At 41.1% G+C, this 12,779-nt stretch overlaps 1 long non-coding RNA gene across 5 annotated transcripts; it reads right to left on the reverse strand.

Moving 5' to 3' along the window:
• On the reverse strand, window positions 1–12,538 carry LOC116810175 (uncharacterized). 5 transcript variants are annotated; one of them, XR_009212237.1, is made up of 5 exons: window positions 12,193–12,538; window positions 9,996–10,844; window positions 3,134–7,924; window positions 1,871–2,059; window positions 1–432 (listed from the first exon to the last, which is right to left on the reverse strand). It is a non-coding gene; the product is annotated as an uncharacterized LOC116810175 (long non-coding RNA). The 5 variants fall into 5 exon arrangements; XR_009212236.1 differs by having other exon boundaries at window positions 3,134–5,807; window positions 9,996–10,047; window positions 12,193–12,537; XR_009212238.1 differs by lacking the exon at window positions 12,193–12,538 and having other exon boundaries at window positions 3,134–5,482; window positions 5,682–7,924; window positions 9,996–12,182.
• Between the last annotated feature and the right edge of the window lie 241 nt (window positions 12,539–12,779).

A 12,779-nucleotide genomic window follows, 5' to 3' on the forward strand; every position in this document is an offset into this window, starting at 1 on the left:
TTTTGTTTTTGAGACAGAGTCTTGCTTTGTCGCCCAGGCTGGAGTGCAATGGCGCGATTTTGGCTCACTGCAATCTCTGCCACCTCCCGGTTTCAAGTGATTCTCCTGCCTCAGCCTCCCGAGTAGCTGGGATTACAGGCACCTGCCACCACACCCAGCTATCAACAAAAAAATTTTTTAATAAAAAAATTAAAAGAATGTCAACATTATGCCTTATACAAAAATGAACTCAAAATGGATCAAGGATGTAAACATAAAATGTGAAAGTATAAAACTTTTGGGAAAAAACATGGAAGAAAATCTTTTGGATCTAGGGCAAGGCAAAGAATTTTACAGTTGGCATGGAAACATGATCCAGAGATCTTGTAAAGCTGGTTCTTCTCTTCCTCCTTCTCTCTCCTGCTGTGTCATTTCCTTTGGGTGATGCTGAGGCTGGAAACAGGAAATGCAAATAGGAGAGCATTAAAGGCAACTAATTGGGTCGTGTCTTTAGTTTTTTTTTTTTTTTTTTTTTGAGACGGAGTTTCTTCCCTCTTGTTGCCCAGGTTGGAATGCAATGGTGCAATCTCGGCTCACTGCAACCACCGCCTTCTGAGTTTAAGCAATTCTCCTGCCTCAGCCCCTCAAGTAGCTGGGATTACATGCATGTGACCAGACGCCCAGCTAAATATTTGTATTTAGTAGAGACAGGGTTTCACCTTGTTGGTCAGGCTAGTCTCGAACTCCTGACCTCAGTTGATCCACCTGCCTCTGCCTCCCAAAGTGCTGGGATTACAGGCATGCGCCACCACGCCAGGCCTGTTTTTAATTTTTATTTGATCAAGAAATGAGATAAAAAGAAAAAAGAGAGAGAAAGAGAGGAAGAAAGAGAATAGAGGAGAGAGAAGAAATGAAAGAAAGAAAATTGGAAGAGTTGAATCATAGTTCTTTGAGGAGTGGATTTGAGGAGTGAGTCAGAGAAAAGTAAAGAATAAAAGTACACAGAGTTGAACCCAGGGTCTCAAAAATGCAAAACACAAGCTCCTCTATCACTGTCATATAAAGAAAAATCCAAGCTAAAATAAGAAGAAACAATGTCAAAAGAAAGACTATTGCAATAGGAGAGCACTCAGCAATCTAAGCATCTCAAAATCAAACAGAAAACGCTTTTCTTTTCCTTTCCTTTTTTTTTTTTTTGAGATGAAGTCTTGCTCTGTCACCCAGGCTGGAGTGCAATGGCACGATCTTGGCTCACTGCAGCCTCTGCCTCCTGGGTTCAAGCGATTCTCCTGTCTCAGCCTCCTGAGTAGCTGGGATTACAGACGCAACACCACGCCTGGCTAATTTTTATATTTTTAGTAGAGATGGGGTTTCACCATGTTGGTCAGGCTGGTCTCTAACTCCTGACCTCGTGATCCACTTGCCTTGGCCTCCTAAAGTGCTGGGATTACAGGGGTGATCCCATCATGCCGGCCTACGCTTTACTTTTATAGGTAGGGAGGGCTAGGCAAAACTTTAGCAAAACTTTTAAAGGAAATAGGGCAAGCAAGGGGGATAGGACTAGCAGGATCTGACACCAAGTGTCTCTCTTGTGGTCAGCCAAAGAGAATAAGCAGATAAGGGGCAGAGTCTGCTTTTTAGTGCTTACTCAGGCTTGGGCAAGCAGAGTTCAGGAGCCTGCAAGGAGAACAGTAGAAGAATGGAAGAAGTTTAGGGGCCTGACTAAAGTTTGGTTAAAACAAAGCAGAAAATAAGAAATGGTTTCCCGTTGACCAGCACTTGGTCATCACTAAGCTACACACCTAACCCTTCACTGACAGCACTTTGATTTTCTGAAGCTTTGAATCCTTCATGATTTGTTATTCGTGTTAACTGTATAAGATGGACTTACCACTTTTTTTTCTGCATAGGGCTTGTGATGGAAGAAAAGTAGTAGAAATAAAAATCAGGTAATAGCTGCGTGCAGTTTACATTGCAGTTCTAAGCAGATTAATTGTTAAAGCTTCAGTCTTCTCTTATGAGTAATAAGAATCAAGTCTTGATTTGGGGCTTTTCTGATTTCCTTCAGAAATATCTTACCCTAGGAGGCAAGGATATTAAAAGTAAGGTTTTCCCTGGCTAAATACTTTGTGTTTTTTTTGCTCAACAAGATTTGACAAGATTTGTTGGCAAAAACTGACATTGGGATAGACACAGAGAAACTCATTTAGCATTTTGTTAAGAAGGGTCTCCTTTCCAGGAGCGATGGCTCATGCCTGTAATTCCAGCACTTTGGGAGGCTGAGGTGGGCAGATCACTTGAGGTCAGGAGTTTGAGACCAGCCTGACCAACATGTCAAACCCCGTCTCTACTAAAAATACAATTTTAGTATTTTCAGTATTTTACTACAAATACTAAAAATAAAATTTTTGTATTAGCTGGGCATGGTGGCAGGCGCCTGTTACCCCAGCTACTCAGGAGACTGAGGCAGGAGAATCGCTTGAACCCAGGAGACAGAGGTTGCAGTGACCCGAGATTGCAACACTGCACTCCATCCTGGGTGACAGAGTAAGACTCCCTCTCAAAAAAACAAAACAAAACAAAAACAAACAAAGAGATGGTAAATCCAACCCCACCCCTGACATAATGCAACTACAAACCTCACTGGCTTTCCTAGGTGGTTTAAGTTTTTGATTGAGAATAGGCAAGGAACCCCAGGAACAACTCTTCCTCCTCAGCAGGTGCCTGACCCTGGGACCTCCTGAAACTTCTAGAGCAGTGCTTTGCAAACTTTAGCATCAGAGTCACTTGAGGGCTTATTCAAACATGGGAGCCTGAGCCCCATACTCAGCAGTTCTGATTCAACAGACCTAAGGTTGGCTCTGAAATTTATTATTCTGCTTGCAGCACCCTAATCCCCCACCCCTTGCTCTCCTGTGCAGTGTCCACTGTGGCTAATATGCCACCGTTTGCCTGGAGAGAACCAATGGATACCAGGAAATTAAAGAAGAAAAAGTATGAAACAAAAAGAAAATACATGGCATGTGTGTATTAACCTTCCTCCAAAAAATGTATCTCAAAACAGTTGTAATCAGATGGATGGAGAAAGAACATGAAATGTTTGTTTGGTTTTTTCGACCAGAGGAAGTGCCCAACACAACTGTGATCTACTTACCTTTTACTCTGCATGTATTTTCCATTGTGACAAAACCTTTTCCTGTTTTTTTCATATGGGGCCTCGGTTTGCTGTTACCAGAAGTTCCCAGGCAATATTGGAGTGACTGAGGAAATACAGGAATATGAATATGAATCAGTCTTATGGAATATCCGTAGGGAATGTTGATCCATATTGGTTTCTGCTTCTCGCATGTTGAAGGCCTCTAATTCCCCGGCAGTCTTCGGCCATCCAGAGTCCTGCCACTCCCATCTCAAGCGACTAGAGAGCCACAGTAGTCCTTGTCTCAGTATTGGATCGCACTTGTGTCCCTGTGCAGGTCGACAGGGAGAGACTGGTGGAGAAATCAGCAGACAGATGCTTTCACTCTGCTCTTTTGCCTAGAAAACAAAAATAACTAAGAAGAAAAAAAGACGCCCACGGGCATTTCTCTTCTTCGTCTTTGCGTCTCTTTAACCATTGTACAAAATGGAGGGCCTGGCGCGTGGTTCATGCCTGTAATCCTAGCACTTTGGGAGGCCGAGGAGGGTGGATCACGAGGTCAGCAGTTCGAGATCAGCCTGACCAACATGGTGAAACCCCGCCTCTACTAAAAATACAAAAAAATTAGCTGGGCGTGGTGGTGGATGCCTGTAATCCCAGCTGCTTGGCAGGCTGAGGCAGGAGAATCGCTTAAAAATGGAAGGCAGAAGTTGCAGTGAACCAAGATTGCGCCACTGCACTCTAGCTTGGGCAACGAGAGCAAAACTGTGTCTCAAAAAAAAAAAAAAAAGGGAGCGAACGTAAACCGCCTGTGCACGCTTTTGTTTGGGGTCGAGACCCCCGTTGTGATCCCGTTCTTCTTTCCCCCTCGTTACTTTTTTGTCTTCCTTCTGCTGTCGCAATCACCTTATGTGATGTTGAGGCTCACAGCATACAGGTTGGGGATAGTTCAAGGTAACGCATTGGAGTACACTTTTACTGTCTATAAGTGCAGAAATAGGATAGAAAAATGTGAGGAGGCAGAGAACTGCCAGAGCAAAACCATCACTTGGAGGTGCCGGGGATCAAACCCAAGGCCTCACACATGCAAAGCATCCGCTCTACCACTGAACTACACCCCCTTCCTAAAAGGCCTCTTTGTAATAATTTTCAGGAGGTAACTTTCATTTCCTGAGACTCTCTGTGAGCATGCTGGTATTAGTGGTCAGAACTATAGAGCATGGAGAGCTACTCTGAGCAGGAGATATTTGGAACTAATGGGGGATACAGATTCCTGCTTAAGCACCTGTTACAGATAGGAAGTGTTCTTTGCCTTTGTTTTAGCTTTTCAAGCTTGGAATACAACTTATGAAAAACAAGAAAGGTAAGGCAGTCCCAGTATATTTTAAACTTAAGATGGTTTTCAGAAGTACTATCTGGTTTTTATGGAAGTCACGGTGTCCAGATTTCAACCTACCTAGCAGAGTGAAGCTCTACGAGTCTAATATCTTGGCTTTCTTCCACATCAGCAAGCCTCTGAAATTCAGGTTTCTTTCTGGACAGTATCACCTACACTTTTGCAGTGGGCTCCTATATTGCCTACATCCAACTTGTGGAAGCATGAACAGTGGGAAAAGCCAAGGTTACCACATAAAAAAAGATCCTTACATGAGACATGTGGAAATAAAGCAGCAGCTGAGGTGTGTATAGAGGAAGAGATAAACGTGAAAATGTAGAAAGTGGATAGAGATTTTTTTCCAAGGAGGAAGAGGAATGGTCTGCTCACAACAAGGAACACTCTACTTAGTACTGCAAAGATACTTTTATTACATTTCATGCATACACTGGATTTTAACAACCAGAACATGGTGTAATTGCTGGGGGCTTGAGAGACAGCAGTCACTCCCAACCCTGAGGGTGAGTCCTCACCCTGAGGGTGAAGAGAAAATGATTACAGTCTCTGCCATAGGGCTTAGAATCGTCCAAACCTGGATTTCAAATTGAAAGGCCCAAATAGCTTGAGAGGGCTCCAGGTATTTCAGCTCAAAATAGTCTCCTGGTTCAAGAGAACTCCTGTGAGGTCTTCCACAGGAAAATCAGTCTGTTGTGTGTGACCTGAAAAGTTACCTAAAATATTGAAGGAGTCAAAGAAATGGTAAATCCAACCCCACCCCTGACGTAAGGCGAATACAAACCTCACTGGCTTTCCTAAGTTTGAGTTTTTGATTGAGAATAGGCAGGGAATCCCAGGAACAACTCTTCCTCCTCAGCAGGTGCCTGACCCTGGGACCTCCCGAAACTTCTAGAGCAGTGCTTTGCAAACTTTAGCATCAGAGTCACTTGAGGGCTTATTCAAACACAGGAGCCTGAGCCCCATACTCATCAGTTCTGATTCAACAGACATAAGGTTGGGCCTGAAATTTATTATTCTGCTTGCAGCACCCTAATCCCCCACCCCTTGCTCTCCTGTGCAGTGTCCACTGTGGCTAACATGCCACCATTTGCCTGGAGAGAACCAATGGATACCAGGAAATTAAAGAAGAAAAAGTATGAAACAAAAAGAAAATACATGGCATGTGTGCATTACCTTCCTCCGAAAAATGTATCTCAAAACAAACATATGATTGGTCTGGAGGCACACACACAGCCAGTCCTTAGCTAAGCAGGTTTCACCGACAGTATCCCTCCTGGATGCTGGTTATAGATATTTTCACTGGACAAAAGAATCAAGTAAGGGCCCGTCAGCCTCATACAGTGTATCTATCACGCCAGCCTGATAGGCTGGTGGACTAGGAACAAACATCATACTCTCTTGCCTCTCAAAGACACTTTAATTCAACAGGAAGTATGTACAGAAAGAACAGCAGTTTTGAAACCATACACCATTGGAAACCCTAAAAGGTATCTTGAGCGCATACGATTTCTTGGGAGTTTGTTGTGGGAAGTCAGGGACACCAAACGGAAGGACCAGCTGGAGCCGTGGCAGAGAAACATAAATTGTGAAGATTTTATTTTAATATGGACATTTATCAATTCCCAAATAATACTTTCATAATTTATTACACCTGTAATCTCTTAATCCTGTTATCTTCATATGCTGAGGATGTACATCACCTCAGGACCACTGTGATAACTGTGTTAACTGTAAAGATTGACTGTAAAACATATGTGTTTGAACAATATGAAATCAGCGCACCTTGAAAAAGAACAGAATAACAGCGATTTTTAGGGAAGAAGGGAAGACAACCATAAGGTCTGACTGCCTGCGGGGTCGGGCAAAAAAAACCATATTTTTCTTCTTGCAGAGAGCCTACAAACAGACGTGCAAGTAGGGAAGATATCGCCAAATTCTTTTCCTAGCAAGGAATATTGATATTAATACTCTGGGAAAGGAATGCATTCCTGGGGGGGGAAGTCTATAAACAGCCGTTCTGGGAATTTCTGTCCTATGTGGTCGAGATAAGGACTGAGATATGCCCTGGTCTCCTGCAGTACCCTCAGGCTTACTAGGATTGGGAAACTCCACCCTGTTAAATTTGTGGTCAGACCGGTTCTCTGCTCTCAAACCCTGTTTTCTGTTGTTTAAGATGTTTATCAAGACAATACATGCACCGCTGAACATAGACCCTTATCAGAAGTTCTGCCTTTTGCCCTTTGTCCTGTTTCCTCAGAAGCATGTGAACTTTGTTATGCTTTTTGCCCTTTGAAGCACATGATCTTTGTACCTACCTACACCCTGTTCATACACCCACTCCCCTTTTGAAATCCTTAAAAAAAACTTGCTGGTTTTGAGGCTTGGGTGGGCATCACAGTCCTACTGATATGTGATGTCACCCCTGGTGGCCCAGCTGTAAAATTCCTCTCTTAGTACTCTTTCTCTTTCTCAGCTGGCTGACACTTACGGAAAACAGAAAAAACCTATGTTGAAATATTGGGGGTGGGTTCCCCTGATATTTTTTTCGGTTTTTTTTTGATACAGGGTCTCGCTTTGTCGCCCAGGCTGGATGGAGTGCCGTGGTACAATCTCAGCTCACTACAACCTCTGCCTTTCATGCTCAAACCATCTTCCGACCTCAGCCTCCTGAGTAGCTGAGACTACAGGCATGCACCACCACGCCCAACTATTTTTTGTATTCTTAGTAGAGACGAGGTTTCGCCATGTTGCTCAGGCCAGTCTTGAACTCCTGAGCTGAAGCAATTCTCCCATCTTGGCCTCCCAAAGCGCTGGGATTACGGGTGTGAGCCACTGCGCCTCGCCTAATTTTAATTATTATATATTACATGCATCACTGAAAAATCATTAAAGGCTCTAAGGAAGAATACTTACATGAAATGTTTGCATGAATGTGTAAAATAAAAGTAAGGTGAATTTACTAACTGTTAAGCTATTTTTGTTAGTGTCATCTAACATTTTAGATAATGAATGATTTTCCCTTTCACTAAAATCACTTTCACTTCTATATGACTACATAATTCTGATTTTTCCAGGTTATAAAAGTCTTGATTTCCACTTAATTAAATATGCTTTATCCTTTTATGATTCAACCCACTCCTCCATTCTCAAAATAATTTGGTAATTAGCAATACACTTTCCCCACAGTTTCAGGAATTTGTCTCTTCCACTTCCCATCGCTGATACCGTAACTCTCTTCTCCTCTTGCTTTCTTTCCCTATTTGATTTCTGAAACACCCATCTCCACACCCCAAAAATATTTGTATAGTTTTCCTCCTTTCCATTGTCTTCCTTGGTTTACCTGGAGTAAGTCTCTTAATTAGCAAAAACTTCTTTGAACTTGACTTTTTCTTAGAAGAAAACACTATTCCTTTGACCTGCAAAATTTCAATTACTTGGGATTTACAGACATCTATCTGCAATACTGGTATTGTATTTCCTTCCAAGTATTTATTAAGTATCCACTAGATGCCTTTGTCATAAAGACATGAGCTAAATTAAATATACATCTTTTTAATAATATATAACTTTAGAATTTTTAGGCATAAAAGTCTTGCTGGTCTGCTGTATTAATTCTTCCTGCAGGCATGGTCAGTTTGCTCTGGAATGCTTACACTAGGGAGGCCCCTCACTAGCTGCCAGGCTGTGAACTTTCGAATATTCAAAGTAGCCTCTGGGCCGGGTGGGCGTGGTAGCTCACACCTGTAATCCCAGTACTGTGGGAGGCCAAGGCAGGCAGCTCACTTGAGGTCAGGAGTTTGAGACCAGCCTGGCCAACATGGTGAAATCTCATCTCTACTAAAAATACAAAAATTAGCCAGGTGTGGTGGTGCAAGCCTGTAATCCCAGCTACTCGGGAGGCTGAGGCAGGAGAATTGCTTGAACCCGGGAGGTGGAGGTTGCAGTGAGCCAAAATCATGCCACTGCACTCCAGCCTGGGAAACAGAGCGAGACTCCTCCTCAATAAAGTAGCCTCTGGCTCAGTAACTAGATTTCCCCTCTACGGCATTTTAGGTATGTAGGCAATTATTGATTGTATACTTTTAAAATACACAATAGAAAGTTATAGAAAACCACCGTGTCAAGCACTGGGCAAGTACCATAGAAGATTTAAAAACAAGAGGAATGCAATGGCAATTAGGATTTATTAAACATTCTCTACTTATATACTGTCATAGCAGATTATATTATTAATAGTTATTCTTTTGAAGTCACACCTTAAGAATGGAAGAGGAAGCGAATAGTCCATAATAGAGCCTGAAGTTGTATTCTCAAAACCCAGAGGATGACCTTCTCACACATTTGCTCTTGTCTACTAAGTGAGGCCTGGTAATTCCAACTGCGGAATCAATCCTATCATGTAGTTCCTACCAAAAACACCTGCTCCTTTGAAAATAAAGATCAATTACATGCCAATTTCTTTAATTTCAAAATTCACTCTCATCTCTACTGTATTTCTTAAGGTAGCAGTTTGACTCTCTTAAAATTTCCCCCTCACTTCTCACTTGCGAGAATGACCTTCTTCTTCTTCCACAATTTCCAATTATTATCCAGATTTATGTTACTACCTTTCTTTACACAGCTAAAGAGATCCTTATGTTTTGGGAAATGGGTAGAGGTATGAAAATGGATATCAACTTAAGACAGACACCTAAAGCTAAAGGATAAAGAGAGTATGTGGTAAAGATGTAGAGAAGCAAGAGAGAGAAGTGGGAAATGAGGAGAGAGGTAGGGAGAGGAAGGAATGTGTCTCAACATGAAAACCCTGAGGATTATTTTGATGCCCTTTCTGTTCCTTACCTACTAACATCTCTAGTCCTATTACACTATTTCTTCATGATTTCCTCTCTGCTGCTGCTTTTCTAATTCATTAGTAAGAGGTCCTCTTTACTAGTACTGTTCTCTAATCAGGATGGCCTAAATGTCCTGTTCCCATAGGCTTTCCGTCTCTTTTTCAGCAGGTGTGCAAGACACAATTTAGGGATTTTTTTTCTCACCTGGTAGGAAGATTGATTTTGTTTGCTATGTTCCAGTACATAAAATGTGCCCTACTCACCACCTACCAGGCTGTGCAACTTTTAATAAATTCTAGCTTTTGACTCAAAAACTAGCCTTCCCTTATATAGTTTTCACACGTTTTTTACATTAAGAGTCTCTTCTACTTCACTTTCCATATTTATTTCAGTACTAAACCTCCATAGAAAGTATAATGATAAAGTAGAGACTAATTTTCCTATGTATCCCTAGACACACAAATTATTTTGTAACTTTTGCTCATGACTTCAAAACCTTGGAGAAAGAATCATCTACACGTAATGCCTACTTCATTGCTAGACTGACGATATAAATTTAAATTAGCTACATTTATAGAAGGCAAAAAGTAAATCTGTCCAACTCTTATTTAGGGAAAGAAAATCTTATTCTATTTCCATCATTGCTTGCACGTACCTTATCAACGTATTTCTTAGAATTGTAAAATAACAATGTTCACCATGTTCAACTGTAAGAAAAAAATAGACCACATATATTTCCACTAAGCCCAGTCTTTTCAAAAAATATTTCACCGGAACTTGGGGGTAAAAACAAGGAGGGGAAATGCAAAACAGCTTACATCAATTTTTTTGACATTTAACACAAACATACTACTCAACGTAAGGGCATGACAGAGAAGTGTACTATATTATTGCCTTATTGTAGTTTAATCCTCAGAAATAGATACATAAACCTAACAAATGAGCTCTCCGGAAACAACTTTGAAATTCTGTAAGGGGAAACCATGTATTTTCTCATTATTGGTAAAAAATATATTTATTCTATCATACATTTAAAAAATTCAGTGGTGTAAGTGAAGGGAGAATCACCTTAGAAAAAATCTTAAGGTAACCAAAATGAAAAAGGGAGCCAAGAACTTTAAGGTTCTTTACTTTTCTTTTTAAAGAATATATCACAAATACGAATATTACTTGAGGGGTAAACTACAAAACAGAGATGGAAATCAATTTCTCCGTTGCCTATTTTTAAGCAGTATGTAAGTTCTAAAGCGTCAGCTCAGCAACTGAAAGTTGCCTGGGCATGGCAGAGGGAGCTGGGAACAAGGTACAGGGGTCACTGGTGGGAAAATTGCCAATAAGGACAGTAATTTGAAACAATATCCTAAAAATTAAAGAACTGTTCAAAATAAACCAGGGGCAGTGGTGTGTGCCTACAGTGACGTGATAAGGGAGGAGCATGACATGGGAAGATCACGTTGAGCTCAGGAGTTTGAGGCCAGTTGGGCAACATAGCAAGACCTTCTCTCTTAAAAAAAAAAAAAAAAGTTCAAAGATAATAGCAACGAACATAAAACAATCATGTCTCAATTTTGGTTTCAGCTTACTGTAATGCAGAAGATTAAATATCAGATTAAACAAATACAATAAACCTATTGCCAAGAGGAAGGACTTCTGAGGTTTGGTGTTATAACTAAGATTTTATTGGTATTTAAAACTCCTTACTTAATGCTTAATAATTTAAGATAGCAAGTTAAGAAACAAAAAACTCCTTACAAAACTAGTAAAGAGGATCTCCTACTAATGAATTTTTTTTACTCTATGCGATGTCAAAAAGGACAACTTTTGCACTGAGGAAAGGAGACTGTGAACGTTTTAACTGGGCTTATACATTTTTAAAATAATTCTTGAGGGTCCATGACCCATCTGACATTCCGATAAAAGTGACTGGCCTTCTCTCCAAAATGTTTGATTCCAGGAGGCTCATTAGATTCCCTGGGAGCAGACTTTGGGCTCCAGGTAAAGAACCCCTGAATTTTAGGTATGTTTTCAAATAAGAAAACAGAAATAGACTTAATAATGAGGCAGGGATGCCAACCTGGGTGGGGCAAGTTGAGTATCTCTTATTTGAAATGCTTGGGACCAGAAGTGTTTTGAATTCTTTTGGAATTCTGGAATATCCGTGTTACACTTACTGGTTGAGCATCCTTAATCCAAAAATCCAAAATTCAAAATGCTCCAGTGAGCGTTTCCTTTGCGCGGCATGTCAGTGCTCAAAACGTTTTAGATTTTGGAGCAATTCACATTTTGAATTTTCTCTTTAAGAATGTTCAACCTAGGTGGGGTGCGGTGGCTCACGCCTGTAATCCCAGCACTTTGGGAGGCTGAGGCGGGCGGATCGTAAGGTCAGGAGTTTGAGACCAGCCCAGCCAATATGGTGAAATCCTGTCTCTACTAAAAATACCAAAATTAGCCAGGTGTGGTGGTGCACGCCTATAGTCCCAGCTACTCGGGAGGCTGAGGCAGAAGTATCATTTGAACTCGGGAGACAGAGATTGCAGTGAGCTGAGATCATGCCACTGCACTCCAGCCTGGGTGACAGGCGAGACTCCATCTCAAAAAAAAAAAAAAAAAGTTCGACCTATACTATAACTTTAGGACTTAACACATACTTACCTGACTTAGTAGGATACAGGTTTGAAAAATATGAATATACTCAAGAGGAAAATGAGACTATAAGAAACTGAAATCAATACTGTCCTTGAAATCTAGGCTGTATCACTACAGTATGCGTACCATACTACTTACTATAAATACAAATTTTTAATCGCAGTTTTGAGATCTTATAGAAAGTCATTCACTGAAGAAAATCTTACCTTCAGCAACACTCCAAGGATACTGCCTTCCTCTGAACCTTTTGCCATTAACTTCAATGACAGTACTACTACCCACCACAGCAAGAGGTAAACGGTACTATAAAACAAAGTATTCTTGTTCAAATACATCTCTGTAGTCGTCACAAATTCAAGAATAAAAAAAGTTACATTACTCAACAGATTAGCCAAAAAAAAAATTTGATAGAAACTTTTGATAGTTTCTGCATTAGTTTTTATACGCCACTTAACAAATATTTAGTAAAATGACATCACATGATATTACCGACAAGGTAAACAATAAATAAAATTAAATTTTCTCTCGTTTTTTTTTGAGATGGAGTCTCACTCTGTCGCCCAGGCTGGAGTGCAGTGGCGCGATCTCAGCTCACTGCAAGCTCCGCCTCCTAGGTTCACGCCATTCTCCTGCCTCAGCCTCCCCGGCAGCTGGGACTACAGGCGCACGCCGCCACGCCCAGCTAATTTTTTGTATTTTTAGTAGAGACGGGATTTCGCCGTGTTAGCCAGGATGGTCTCGATCTCTTGACCTCGTGATCCGCCCACCTTGTCCTCTCAAAGTGCTGGGATTA

Source organism: Hylobates moloch, unplaced genomic scaffold (genome assembly GCF_009828535.3).
Source record: "Hylobates moloch isolate HMO894 unplaced genomic scaffold, HMol_V3 SCAFFOLD_909, whole genome shotgun sequence".
In the NCBI taxonomy this organism is placed as follows: Eukaryota; Metazoa; Chordata; class Mammalia; order Primates; family Hylobatidae; genus Hylobates; species Hylobates moloch.